Here is a 12,806-nt window from a genome sequence, read left to right on the forward strand (position 1 = left end):
TAGGCACTAGGCAGTATAATTTCATTTAGTCTCCCTTGGAATTGCCACCCAGATCTGAGCCTTCCACTATATCTGTAGAACCCTGGTTTAATTTTGCCTTAGATTATTATAAAGTCTCCATTATTGGGATATTAAAAAAACTTTTTTAGTATAAAATGTACATAACATGGAATTTACCATCTTAATCATTTTTAAGTGTACAATTCAGTGGTATTAAATACATTCATAAGGTTGTGCAACCATCACCACCATCCATCTTCATAACAGTTTTCATTTTGTAAACCTGAAACTGTGTATCCATTAAACAATTACCACCATCCCCTCAAGCCTCTGTCAGCCATCATTCTTTCTGTCCCTGTGATTTTGACTACACTAAGTAGCTCAGTTAAGTGGAATCATACAGTATTTATCTTTTTGTGACTGGCTTATTTCACTAACACAATGCTCTCCAAGGTTTATCTCTGTTGTAGCATTACAGAATTTTATTCCTTTTTAAGGCTGAATAATACTCCTCTGTGTATGTGTCTGTCTGTCTGTCTGTCTGTACATGTACACATTTTGCTTATCTGTTCATCTGTTGATAGACACTGAGTTGCGTCCATGTCATTATTTGGGTATTGTTGTCAATATAATTTTTATCAATAAATTCTTGTTGTTGTTTTTTTTTTTAAGTTTATTTATTTTGTGAGAGAGGGAGAGAGCGAGCAAGGAAGGGGCAGAGAAGGAGAGAGTGAGTCCCCAGCCTCTTTGCTGTCAGTGAGAGCCTGACGGGGGACTCGATCTCATGAACTGTGAGATCATGAACTGAGCCAAATTCGAAAGTTGGATGCCCACTGACTGAGCCACCCAGGTGCCCCCAAATCTTCTTGTTTTTGCCCAAGTTTGGGCTTTTTTTTTTTTTGCTTTGCTGTCGTACAGTGTTAAAGATCCTTCACTGGCTTTATGTTGTCATGGACTGGTCATGCAATCAAGATTCTGTTAGCTCTGCCTGAGAGCCCTTTGTTGGCCATTGGTTAGAGAATTTATCTGGTAGTCTTGAAGTTTATCCTCCATCTTTTCCCACTATGCGGGGAGCTCCTCAGGGCAGGGATGGGACTTCCCTGTACTTCGAAGTGCTAACCCCAACCCTGTGCCTGGGGCTGTGGTGGGCACTGCATGGACATTTCTTGCATGAGTGTCCTTTGGCTGCTTTCCTCATTTCACACTTCACTTTGGACTCTTGTAGCTAAAATTAACATATAGCATCCATTGATTTGATGCTTGCCGTTTTTTAAAAAAAAAAACAACTTTTTTTTTTTAATGTTTATTTATTTTTGAGAGAGAGAGAGACAGAATGTTAGCCGGGGAGGGGCAGAGAGAGAGGGAGACACAGAATCTGAAGCAGGCTCCAGGCTCCGAGCTGTCGGCACAGATCCTGACTCAGGGCTCGAACCCACAAACTGTGAGATCATGAATTGAGCCGAAGCTGGACGCTTAACTGACTGAGCCACCCAGGCACCCCGATGCTTGCCCTTTTTTAAAGTCTTCCTAAGCTTTCAAAAATTTCTTTCTGAAATTCTGAATCCTTCACTGATGACGTGTCTCATGAATTAGAGCTAATTTATCCCAGCCTTCATTGTGCTTTCATGTGATAGCTTTTGAGGCTGCCTTTACTTTGCCTCGCAGTTTATATACCAACTTCTTTTAAACATAAATTGTAATTGGCTTATTTAATATAAGCAGTTTTTCAGTAGTTTTTGCTGTTTTTTTTTTTTTCTTTAATCAATTGTTGCTTATTGTGTGGTAATCAAGAAAACATTTGAATCTTGGTCAGGTGGGTAGCTATTTTGGTCCAGCTTCCTCAGTGTCGTGTCATGAGTCAATTAAGAGGAGGATGGGCAGGGAAATGTCTCACATATGCTTTGTCTCTGGTAGCTCAGAGTTTGTGGGGTTTGTTTGCCCTTTAGAAATTTTGAAAGGGTAGCTTTGATTCAAGTATAACTATCCTCCCAAAGCAAAATGTTCTGAAAAGTTGGGTTTTAAAGTTAGAAAGTGCTGGGGCACCTGGGTGGCTCAGTTGGTTCAGTATCCAGCTCCTGATTTTGACTCGGGGTCATGATCTCGCGGTTTGTGGGTTCGAGCCCTTCATCGGGATTCTCTCTCTCTCCCTCTCTCTCCTTCCCTCCCCCCCCCCCCCCCCGCCCCGGCCACTCATGCTCACACACACACACTCTCTCTCAAAATAAATAAGTTCAAAAAGTTAGAAAGCACTGAGATTGAATCTGTCCTGGAGAAACTTTTCGGAAGGCCACATGTGAAAATTTGTAGAATTTGCTTGTGATGAAACAAAGGGTATGTGGTGGGGGTGGGGGCAGGGTATAGGGCCTTAGAAGCATTTATGGGGCACCTGTGCAGTGGAGCCTTTAAAAGTATTTGCAGAAAAAATTTTAGACTCTTTAATTTTTAAATTAGAAATTCAGGAGTGGAATTTAGGAGTTAAGGGGAGTAAGTACCAAGAGAAATTTGTTCACTAGTTACTGTTTGGGTGCTGTCACTAAGTCAGATGGGTATGCTTCCATCAGGGAGATTATAGTGTCTAGTAGGGAACAAAGCCTTATTTTAATGAAGTAGATTTTAATGAAGGTACTGCGTTTCATGCAATAGGATGGCAGGTGTGTTTCTGAAGAATTTTTGAGTTGGGAGTTACCAGGGATCACCAGCATTTTCACCATCATATTCTTCTTTTTATTATTTTCCCTCATTGCCCCCAGAAATGTGATCTTAATAAGTTAGGATCTTTAGTGTAAGATAATGGCATTCATAGCTCCTGTTTATTCAGTATGTAATTGTATGCTTCATGATGAGCCTAGCGAGGGAGAGGACAGAGATGGAGAAGAAGAGGGTCTGAGAATCCCAGGTCAGGCCATGGTAGGGAGCCAGCAGAGGAGGCTGACAAAGAGCAGTCAAGAGGGAGGAGGAAGGTCAATGGAGAGTTCTGCTGAGGTCTTTCAAGGACTGATGCGTTTAAAACCTTCCACTACGCTGTGAGGTAGCAATGTTATAATCCCCACTTCACAGAGTGGGAAACTAGGCCTTGAGCAGCTTAACAGCACAGCTCTTGTCAGGCAGTAAGTGATGGAGCTGGGATTTGAAGTCAGGCATTCAGATGCCAGAGTCTCCCTTCTTAACCATGGCTGCTTCCCAGCTTCACAGATGTTGCCACGCTCAGTTATAATTTCAGCCAGAAACAAATGTGACAGTTTTGTTTGTGGAACTGTACCCGAGGTAGATGTGTAGTTCTTTTTTTTTTTTTTTTTTTAAACATGGGCTACTTAATGAATTTGTATGTCATCCTCGTGCAGGGTCCGTGCCACTCTTTGTATTGTACACATTTTAGTGTGTGTGCAGCTGAAGTGAGCACCGGATGCATGGTTCTTAGTACATTTTACACTTGATCTTAGCCAAATGGCTAAGGAGTGATCAGTACCTTTTAAATACTGAGAATACTATGTACTTTGGTTAGCAGGTTTTAGACACATAGAGAGCCTGTGACCTGTGTTTGGGAATCTGGTCCAATTTTGTCATTTTACCTGTGGAGGAATGGACACCCTTTTTGTTGAGGGACTTACCCAAGACCCTTAGACTTGAAGCTTAGACTTTGGTCTCTTGACTCTGAGGTCAGAGTTTTCTTCACTGTACATCACCCTTGAGACTCATGTTCTTTTATGGTGTTGTAAATGAAGGGTAGAGTTGAAATGAATATGTAAGGTGCTAAAAATGCTCTCGTCAAGATCATTGATAATCTCCATGTGGCTCCTTCCAGTGTGTTTATCCAACTTGACCTTTCAGAAGTTAGAGCTGTTAGGACCCAATGTCTGTTGGCCTTCCTCCTCCTCTGCACGGTTCTTTGTCAGTCTCTTTTTCTGCCTCCTCCACCTTGGCCTGACCTGGGATGTTGGGGTTCCATTGGGTTCACCACTAGACCATCTTCTTTCCTCCACCTTAATCTTCCTCGTCACCAAGCTCACCATTTTCTGTAGTTAACTCGTTTTTATGTGAATGGCTCTTAAGTTAATATCTCAACTCCAGACTTTTCCTCTGAGGTTCAGATTCATGTCCAGCAACACACTTGACCTAGACATTTGAATGCCTCATGGACACTGCAGAATTAACACACCAAATGGAACCTCTTCCACAGGCCCTCTGGACCTTTTCACAGCAGCCCCCTCTCCATTCTGTTCTTCACCTCAATTATTGCCACCGACTGGGAATCATTCATGATGATAGCAATCAGGGCCGACGTTTATTGAGAGAATTAATGTGCCAGGCACTTCCTTAAACTCATTTAGTCTATTTAGTCCTAACAACAGTACCATGAAGTAGGTGATGAGAATAGTAATAAGAATAGAATTGTATAGCTCCTACTGTGTGCCAGGCACTGTTTTAAGTATGTTACAGATACTAACTCATTGGATTCTCAGTAAATCCATGAGGTAGATTCTCTTACTCTCCCTGACTGGTAATGTCAGACTCTGAAGCAGAGACGAAGTTACTTCTCACAGCACTCAGGGCCCCTCGGCTAGTAAGTGGGAATACAGTCTCGGCAGAGACGGAGTGTGGGCCGCACCAACACCTCATTTTAGTGTGATTATCCCCTTTTCCCACACAAGGCAGCCACGCCTCCATTTCCGCTCCCTCATCTAGTTCCTCAGAAGTTCTGTTGGTTCCAACTCCACAGCTCAGCCCCAGGCTGCTCTCTCCTCCCTCTCACGAGTGAGCAGCTTCCTTCAGGGACCATCGCCTCGCCCCTGGATCGCTGCAACCTCCTGCCTGTACTTTCCGCTTTCACTCTGTCCCCATCCGGCAGTCTTGACGTGAAAGCTGGACCGTTTCAGTCTGCTGCTTGGTACCGTTCAGAGGCCCCGCCCCGTCAAGATAGAGATGAGCTCCCTTCTGTGCCGACGGGGCCCTGCCTAAACCTCGTCCTAGCCCTTCCATTTCTGCTCTGTGGCCCCCCGGTCTTTTTTCACGTCCTCGTGTGTGCCAGTCTAACCTGCCTCGTTGTCCCGCATATACCCCTGCTCCATCGCTTCTTTGGTCTGTGTTGCTGTCCCTTGTCAGAGGACCTTCCCTCCCCACCCCTCACAGGGCTGTTTTCTCCTTTGCACAGCCCTCACCCCCAAGGGCAAGAACCTTATGTGTTTGTCTCTTTCCTTTTGCTGTTGTTCCCCCATTAGAATGTAAATTCCCAGATGGCTAGAGCTCAGTAATTATTTGTTGAAAAAATAAATATAGGTAAATTTTAGGCTGCACTAGAAACCTAACTTTCCCCTAACTTTTTCAGGTAATGTGCTCTGAGTTCTAGAAAGGCTGATTCTTCTGCACACTGGCACACAACCCACTGCTAGGTTGTAGAATGTTTGCACGGTTCCTCCACTTCTGGGCCACACAGACTGTAAGAGTCCCAGGACATCTACATCTGCGTTTTCTGTTACTTTACTCTTAGTCCTTCCCATCTATCTTTCTCCTCCTCCTCCTCCTCCTCCTCCTCTTCCTTCTCCTCCTCTTCCTTCTCCTCCTTCTCCTTCTTGTTTATTTATTTTGAGAGAGAGTGCATAGGGGAGGGGCAGAGAGAGAATCCCAAGCAGACTTCACACTGTTAGTGCAGAGCCAGACATGGGACTTGGTCTCATAAACCGTGAGATCATGACCTGAGCTGAAATCAAGAGCCAGATGCTTAACCAACTGAGCCACCCAGGTGCCCCTATCCATCTTTCATGCACCACAGAACTTGACCTTTGGGAGACCCCTGCTGCCAAGCATAGTGGTGCTGACATTTTTGTGGGCAGTGGAAGGAAGTGAGGCAGGAGTGCTTTCACCCATGGTGAGGAGCTGAGCCTCTGAGTTTTTGGCCGTATTTCTACCTATGAATGGCCGTTGGATAAGGTGACCTTTAAGGTCCCAATCCGACTGTCACCAGCTCTGTTTCTCCTGGCATTGGTGTACAAATTGAGCACTAAGTTGAGACATCTGGATGGCCACAGTCACAACTTTTCTTTCTCTCTCTTTATGCCCACTCTGTCCCTCAGCAGCTGTATGTCACTGTCCCTAGGGGCAGCTCTTCTGGAGCCACCTTAGATGTACAACTACTTTAATGGCAAGTTTTACTTTCCTCAGTACTAATTTTCCCAGGATGGGGTCCAAGGAAATGTGCCTTATGCAAATTCCTGTAGTAAGCAAAATGATGGAATTTGGGCTAATTTTAGTAAACAGGCCATAACTGTTAGCAAATTAATTAAGATCTTGTTTATAGTTCTTCTGTGGAGGACAATAAATTATCAGCTTATTTAAGACCCTGTGACTTCCAACGAACTGTCATTCTGTGTCTGTGAAAGTATTGAATGTGGATGGGCCCCTGCTAGGAGGTGTAGGAGTGTGCCATTCACACATACTTTTCAAATTGGAGCATATTATCTCTTACTGAGTAGGAATAATGACTGTAATGAACTAGGGAGACCTTTCTTCTAAAGCAACAAAAACAGTATGTTCTTAGTTGACAACGGAAGGGTAAACACGACCCTAATTAGTGACTGCTTCAGCTTTTCTCTGGTCCTAAGCTCATGGCGTAGATAGGTAGCAGCAAGCCAGCTCGATGGTCCCGACTTGCAGCACTTGTGCCCTGGGATACCCTTCCCAAGCGTTTGTGCTTTTTAATTTGGAATAACTGGGAAATGATAGGTGGAAAGCAGCACTTTCTCCTCTGCCAATGTACAGAGGTGTTTCTGTTGTGCAAATAGGCAGGGCCTAAGTTATTAGAATCTACGCGTTTGTTTGCCTGGCTTTTCCTGGTGCTGAACATCACCTTTAACAGCCCCTCAGTCAGGGAGGTCGGGGAAATGAGATTCTTCATAGACAGTAAAGAGCATTATTGAGGAAAGTACTGTTGGTGTTATAAGTACATTGTGGGTTAAAATGACTTTTATGGGTTAACCTGTATAGCAGTGATAGTACTTAACAACATTACCTCTTTAGAATTACTTAGAGTTCTGAAAAATCCGTTGACAAATAGACTTTAACCAGCTAGTATATGGATTGATTGGGGAAGTTTGTGCTGGGTCAAGAAGCAAGGATTGGCCTTGGCTACCATGGCAAGAATAATAGCTACCCCCACGTATCCTCTGTGGGGAGCTCAGTGTGGGTTGTGTAGGATTTCGTTTCTTGTGTCACACTAGGCTTGGTCACTCTGACCTTCCGGTGGCCTGCAGAGTACTTTTGGCTTTTATGTGGAAGCTGTCACTCTGCACCTTGAATATCAGACCTTCTGCCAGGACATCTTAGGATGATTCTCAGGCTGTGGAGAGTGCACTTCCACAATGCAGATATCCTGAGATGGCCTGAAATTAGTCGCTCCTTCCTGCAGCTGTCTCAGGTATGTGGGCACCAGGAATACTCCTTTTTTCTTTTTTCTGGAAGCAGTAATCTCTGCGGTCTTTCTGGGCCATCTCAAGCTTGACTTCTGCTTTCTTCACTCACATACCATCTTGTCAGCCCTGTCACCTGATTCCTGCATCTGTCCCCACTTCCTTTGATATTGGGGCCCTAGTTTGTGTTGGACCTTCTTGGCAAGAGGCAGAGGCAAGCGTGGGTTCCCTTCGTTTAGTGTTAAATTTCTCATTCCTGGTGTGAGTGACAGAGCTTTGAAGGGGTCTTAAATCTGTTGATTGTCAGTCAGGTGGACTGCACTGTATTTGCTTCAGACGCAGTGTTAGGGGAATGGTGTAGGGTCTATTTACACAGCTCCTTTGAGACTCTTAAAGGTGTCTTGTCTTGGTATATAATACAGTGAGCTGTATTGACAGTACAGCTTTGTGAAGAAAGAACCAAGTTCAGCACCTCACCTTTTCCTTCAGTTGCTTTGATACAGTCTGTTTTGGAGTGTTCAGAGGGGAAATCAAGAATAAAATAGATTTTTTTGGCCTCTTACTTTGAATGTAAACGACCCAGCACTTTCCAGAAGATGCTTTTATTATTAGAACTAAAAGATGGTGTTTTAGCTTGTGTTGATTGACTTGATTGAAGTGCTTAATCTTGAAGACCTCTGTTTTGGTCTTTCTTGGGAAAAAATGAAATGTTACTTGGGTAACCTTTTTGTCTGGTTTAATTGGAGAAAATTTTTATATCATGGGTTTAAAAGAACAGCTGCTCTGGAAGCAAGAGTTTTTTCTTCTTGATCATTTTACCTATTTTATTACTTTATTTTGTTTGTAATAGATGTCAGTGAGTATTTATTTGATCCTGATCCCCCCCCCCCCCCCCCCCCCCCCGCTTTAAACATCGAATTGAACAAATACTTCTGGAAGCTCCACTGCCTGCAGGGCATTGTGTTAAGAGGTTCAGACATAAATCACAGTCTCTGTATTAGGGTGGGTGAAGTCATCTTTCCTTTACACAGACTCTGGGGTGATCTGGGGTGGGTAGTGTTCATAGGACTGGACATGGTTTTTGATAATGTAGAACAATTAATAATTGTTGAGTTTAAATTTTGGATATGTTTTCTACCACTTAGTTGAAACTTTAAAGAGATACCATTAACAGTACATATAAACTACTTTAATATTTTTCCATGATAACCTCAGGTCTGATAGAAAGATACATTCTTCTCCCTTCTTTTTTATGTTATGATCTTAATGTCATGGGAAGATAATAATACAGAGTTTGTAGTAGTATGTTTAGAAAATACTTCTAGCCTAAGTGTATGATACCCTGTCTGTATGCATGAGGAGTCTTTAACACATGGCTTAAATTCTGCAAAAATTAGTTTCAAATGACTTCCTCAGTGTCTAACTTCAGATAATTCTAACAAAAAAGAAAAGAAAATGGGTAGTATCCCTGTCCCAGCCTAGTCACTTGTCACTAGTATAACTGGGACAGTATCCTTGGCCTGTCTTCTTCCCCTGTCCCTAGAGTGGTGTGGGCCTCCCTGTGTTCTTACTGAGGCCTACAGCAGACCTACTCGTGCTCTTCCAAGGGCTTCTCAGGCAAAGCAGACAGCTGTGAACACTTGATACTTGACTTCGCTTGGAATTTAGCAATGTGAACCTCTCTACCTAGAAAGTCGTTCCCTAGATCGTACGGCTGTTACTTCAGAATGGTGTTGTTAGGTGATGCCTCCTTATGACCAGACTAATGTGTGGTGCTAACTACATGGATGGGCAGGAGGTACAATACAGTAGATGTAAGAGTTTGGCTTTTGCAGTAACTGGGGAATCAAAATTTACAATTCAGTAGGAAAATGGCCTGTTTTTCTTATATATTCTTTTTTCATTTCCTTATTTATGAACTTGAATGTTGGTTCAAAGGCCTCAGTGTGAATTTTTAAGAACGGTAGTATGACATCAGTCTTGTGGCGGCAAGACTAATATAATGTGTGTGTGAAGAAAGGAAACCTTAGACATTATAAAATGACTAATTTAGTGAATATGCTTTTTATGCCATTGTATTTTGGGGGGGTTATTGCTTTTTTATTTTTGATATTTTAATACTGGTCATTTTTTTACCTTACTCTCCCTGCTTATTTAAAATAATCTTTTCTTCATTTTCTTGACTAGGAATCCATTTTCTTAGCATTTTAGAATAAGTGACTGCCTGAAGGTAGATTTTATTTTTATTCTGAAGACCAAGTTCTTATAGAAATTCTTCAGTGAAGTTAAAAACCACTTCACACCAAAGGAGAAAACCATGGCTAGAAGAACCCCCTGCACAGTTTGATTTCCCACTTAAATGGCCCTCAGTGCCTCTGTATCTATGAAAACTGTTGGCTCAGTCCCTGCTGGCTTTGGGGACAAAGCCCAGCTGGCCTTATGAAGGTGGCCCAAGTTGGGTGATTAATTGAAGATATTTTTATTTGAGGCCCTGAGCCATCTTCAGGTTTGCAGGAGATAATCTTGCATTGTAATGGTATCTGAAAGGTGTATTCTTATTGTGCAGTACACATTTGAACTGTTTAAATTGGGAGAAACACTGTCATTTGTCATCTAAATTAGAAAGTCAAGGGTATGTTTGATTCATAGTTTCTCCAATGCTTAGCATGGAGGCTAAGATGTAGGGCAGTTAGGTGTTTGTTCAGTGAATGAATAGATGGACAGATGTATGGGTAAATGGATTTAGTTGTGTTTTATTTAAATGTTTATTTATTTTTGAGAGCGAGAGAGAGAAAGAGAGAGAGAGAGAGAGAGAGAGAGCGTGCAAGCAGAGGAGGGGCAGAGAGACAGAGGGAGACACAGAATCTGAAGCAGGCTCCAGGCTCTGAACTGTTAGTGCCGAGCCCGATGCGGAGCCCGAACCCATGAACCGTGAGATCATGACCTGAGCCGAAGTGGACGTTTAACTGACTGAGCCACCCAGGCACCCCTAGTTGGGTTTTATTTAAAAAACATTTTATTTAAAAAGAAACAGCAACAGATACGTTAAGTCTGAGAGAAAATAGCCACTTTGAATCCTTCGTGCTCCTAATTCTTTGGGTAAGTGACTAGGAGAGAAGTGGATTATCACATGGGGCCAGGTGTTGTAGACTCTAAGTCTAAAGTTCTCTTTTGGGCAGCAAAAGAGCCGATGCAGGATTAAAATGAGAGATGGCTAATATCCAGGAAAAAGACAAGAGCCCCTTGCCCTGTATTTATTCAGATCAGAAGGCTTGCAAACGTGATGGGCATGTACAAAGAGACAAACTAGGAACATTAACTGGGGGACGTGAGGGGGAAAAGGGGATTTTGAAGATATACAGCGTTTGGGATTTGGGTCAATATAAAACAAAATCCGGGCGCTGAGCAGATGGGTAGATGGTTGTTAACAGCAGACAGGAGGCACCGTGCCTGTTTATCTTTGCCAGCCTGGGGGATGAGACAGATAGGGGGAATAACCTCAGGGTTAATAAGCCACCTTTTCTTTTGTTAACCATCTCTGCTCTGGGCTGCTTTGCCTGCAGTGCAGTGGTCCATAGTCCAATCCACCAATTTACCTACCCTGGCTCTATTCTCCTGTGAAAGCAGCTTTCTGCTATAGTACTAAACTTGGGGTGCCTTCACCCTGAGTATCTAATCTTGTTGTTCCTATGTATTGGGCACCTTTGCGCCATTTCTATTTCAGGCCTTTGCCTCTCTCTCTCTGTATTTTTGGGGACTGATCTCCCCCTCCCTATTTTGAGGTGCCTCCCTATTCTCGGGGTGTCTTTGCACCTCCCTATTCTTGGAGTGCCAGTCTGGTTTACCCAAACTCCGGTGTGAGCATTTTATGGCTTTGTATTTCTTTATGCCTTGTTAACCCATTGGTGTAAGCCCGGAGGATTCCTAAACTTATCCCCCACAGCCAGGTTGTGCTGCCTCAGCTTGGGAATGTTCTGGGAAGGATATTCAAAAAGGCAAAAGGAGAAAGAAACAGAATCTCCTTTGTTTCCATGCATTTTACTGGTATCTGAGAGAGGTAATTCAGACTTTGGGCTCCTACATTGAAATCCCTGCCTTAATTTCCTTATGTATAGGACCAGCCTAAATACTGAGTTCTTTTTTCCCATCCTGGCTTTTATTCTTTCATCAGCCCAAAAGGATGACAGGGACAGGTGGCAACATTTCATAGGTAAACAGAGGAAGGCAGGGAGATGGAGTATATACCTTAGGGCCATTAGTCTTGTTGATGAACTAGTTTGAGAATCATCCTTTTTAGGAACAACGGGAAGGACATGTTCTCTGTCTATTCGATCTATAGTACATTTTGGACCATATTATCCTAGCCCTCAACTGTTGCTTTTACTGAATTACCCATTAACCTTAAACCTTTATTCTTGCTTTCTATTGGAAATAATTATAAATCCTGTTCTGCATTTGTGTGAGGTTGTTAAAGACACTATCCTTTCCATCATTTGATGGCTCTACTGTGGTACTTTAATGTTGACATTTTTTCAGAACTCAGTACTAGGGAAAGGTTGTCTTTCCTGGGTAACTAGACAATGTCTTCATTTCTAAGAATAAGCCATCCTCAGTCCCCTTTTGTCTTTATTGCAAGCATACTTAAGGCCAAGTTTTTTGTGCTTACTGTTAACATTTTTACTGTCTCTGTTTTCTTTTTTTTTTTTTTCCAACGTTTTTTGTTTTTTGTTTTTTTTTTATTTCTGGGACAGAGAGAGACAGAGCATGAACAGGGGAGGGGCAGAGAGAGAGGGAGACACAGAATCGGAAACAGGCTCCAGGCTCCGAGCCATCAGCCCAGAGCCTGACGCGGGGCTCGAACTCACGGACCGCGAGATCGTGACCTGGCTGAAGTCGGACGCTTAACCGACTGCGCCACCCAGGCGCCCCTACTGTCTCTGTTTTCTTAACTGTTTCTCCTTTTTGAAAGTCTGTTTTATAAGTTGATAAGTAATCTTATTTATTTTGTATGTGCTTTTTATAAAGTGAATTAAATATTTTTCTGGAGAGAGTCATGTTTTTAATACATTCATTAAAACAAGGTACATATTCATTAGTTATTAAGTACTTTGAGTTTAAGCTTCTTTCCCTGCTAATTCTGGTCAGTTTTTCTTATTTCATCCTGGTCTTGCTGATTATTTCCAAATTTAGGTGTATAAATACTATTTTATTTAAGATCTTAAGATTGTGGTGTAAGAAGTTGAAGGAAATAGAGCTAATCTGCTTCTTTCAAAAGCCAAGCTTTTGATAAAATGATTATGAATCCCTTCTGAGAACCTGGGTGATATAAATCATTGCCTGAGCCCAAGAGTCATGTTCATTATCTCTAGCTATGATTATAGCCCTTAATGAAATGTGGTTTAAGGG

At 42.6% G+C, this 12,806-nt stretch overlaps 1 protein-coding gene and 1 non-coding gene across 4 annotated transcripts in view; one reads left to right on the plus strand and one right to left on the minus strand.

Annotated features, from left to right (window-relative positions):
* The window catches only part of TULP4 (TUB like protein 4), a 242,427-nt gene that overhangs the window by 24,572 nt on the left and 205,049 nt on the right, over positions 1-12,806 (plus strand). The gene's annotated exons all lie outside the window — the stretch shown is intronic.
* On the minus strand, positions 3,297-3,400 carry LOC122490692. Its single transcript, XR_006299225.1, has one exon. It is a non-coding gene; the product is annotated as a U6 spliceosomal RNA (small nuclear RNA).

This window comes from Prionailurus bengalensis, chromosome B2 (assembly GCF_016509475.1).
Source record: "Prionailurus bengalensis isolate Pbe53 chromosome B2, Fcat_Pben_1.1_paternal_pri, whole genome shotgun sequence".
NCBI classification, from domain to species: Eukaryota; Metazoa; Chordata; class Mammalia; order Carnivora; family Felidae; genus Prionailurus; species Prionailurus bengalensis.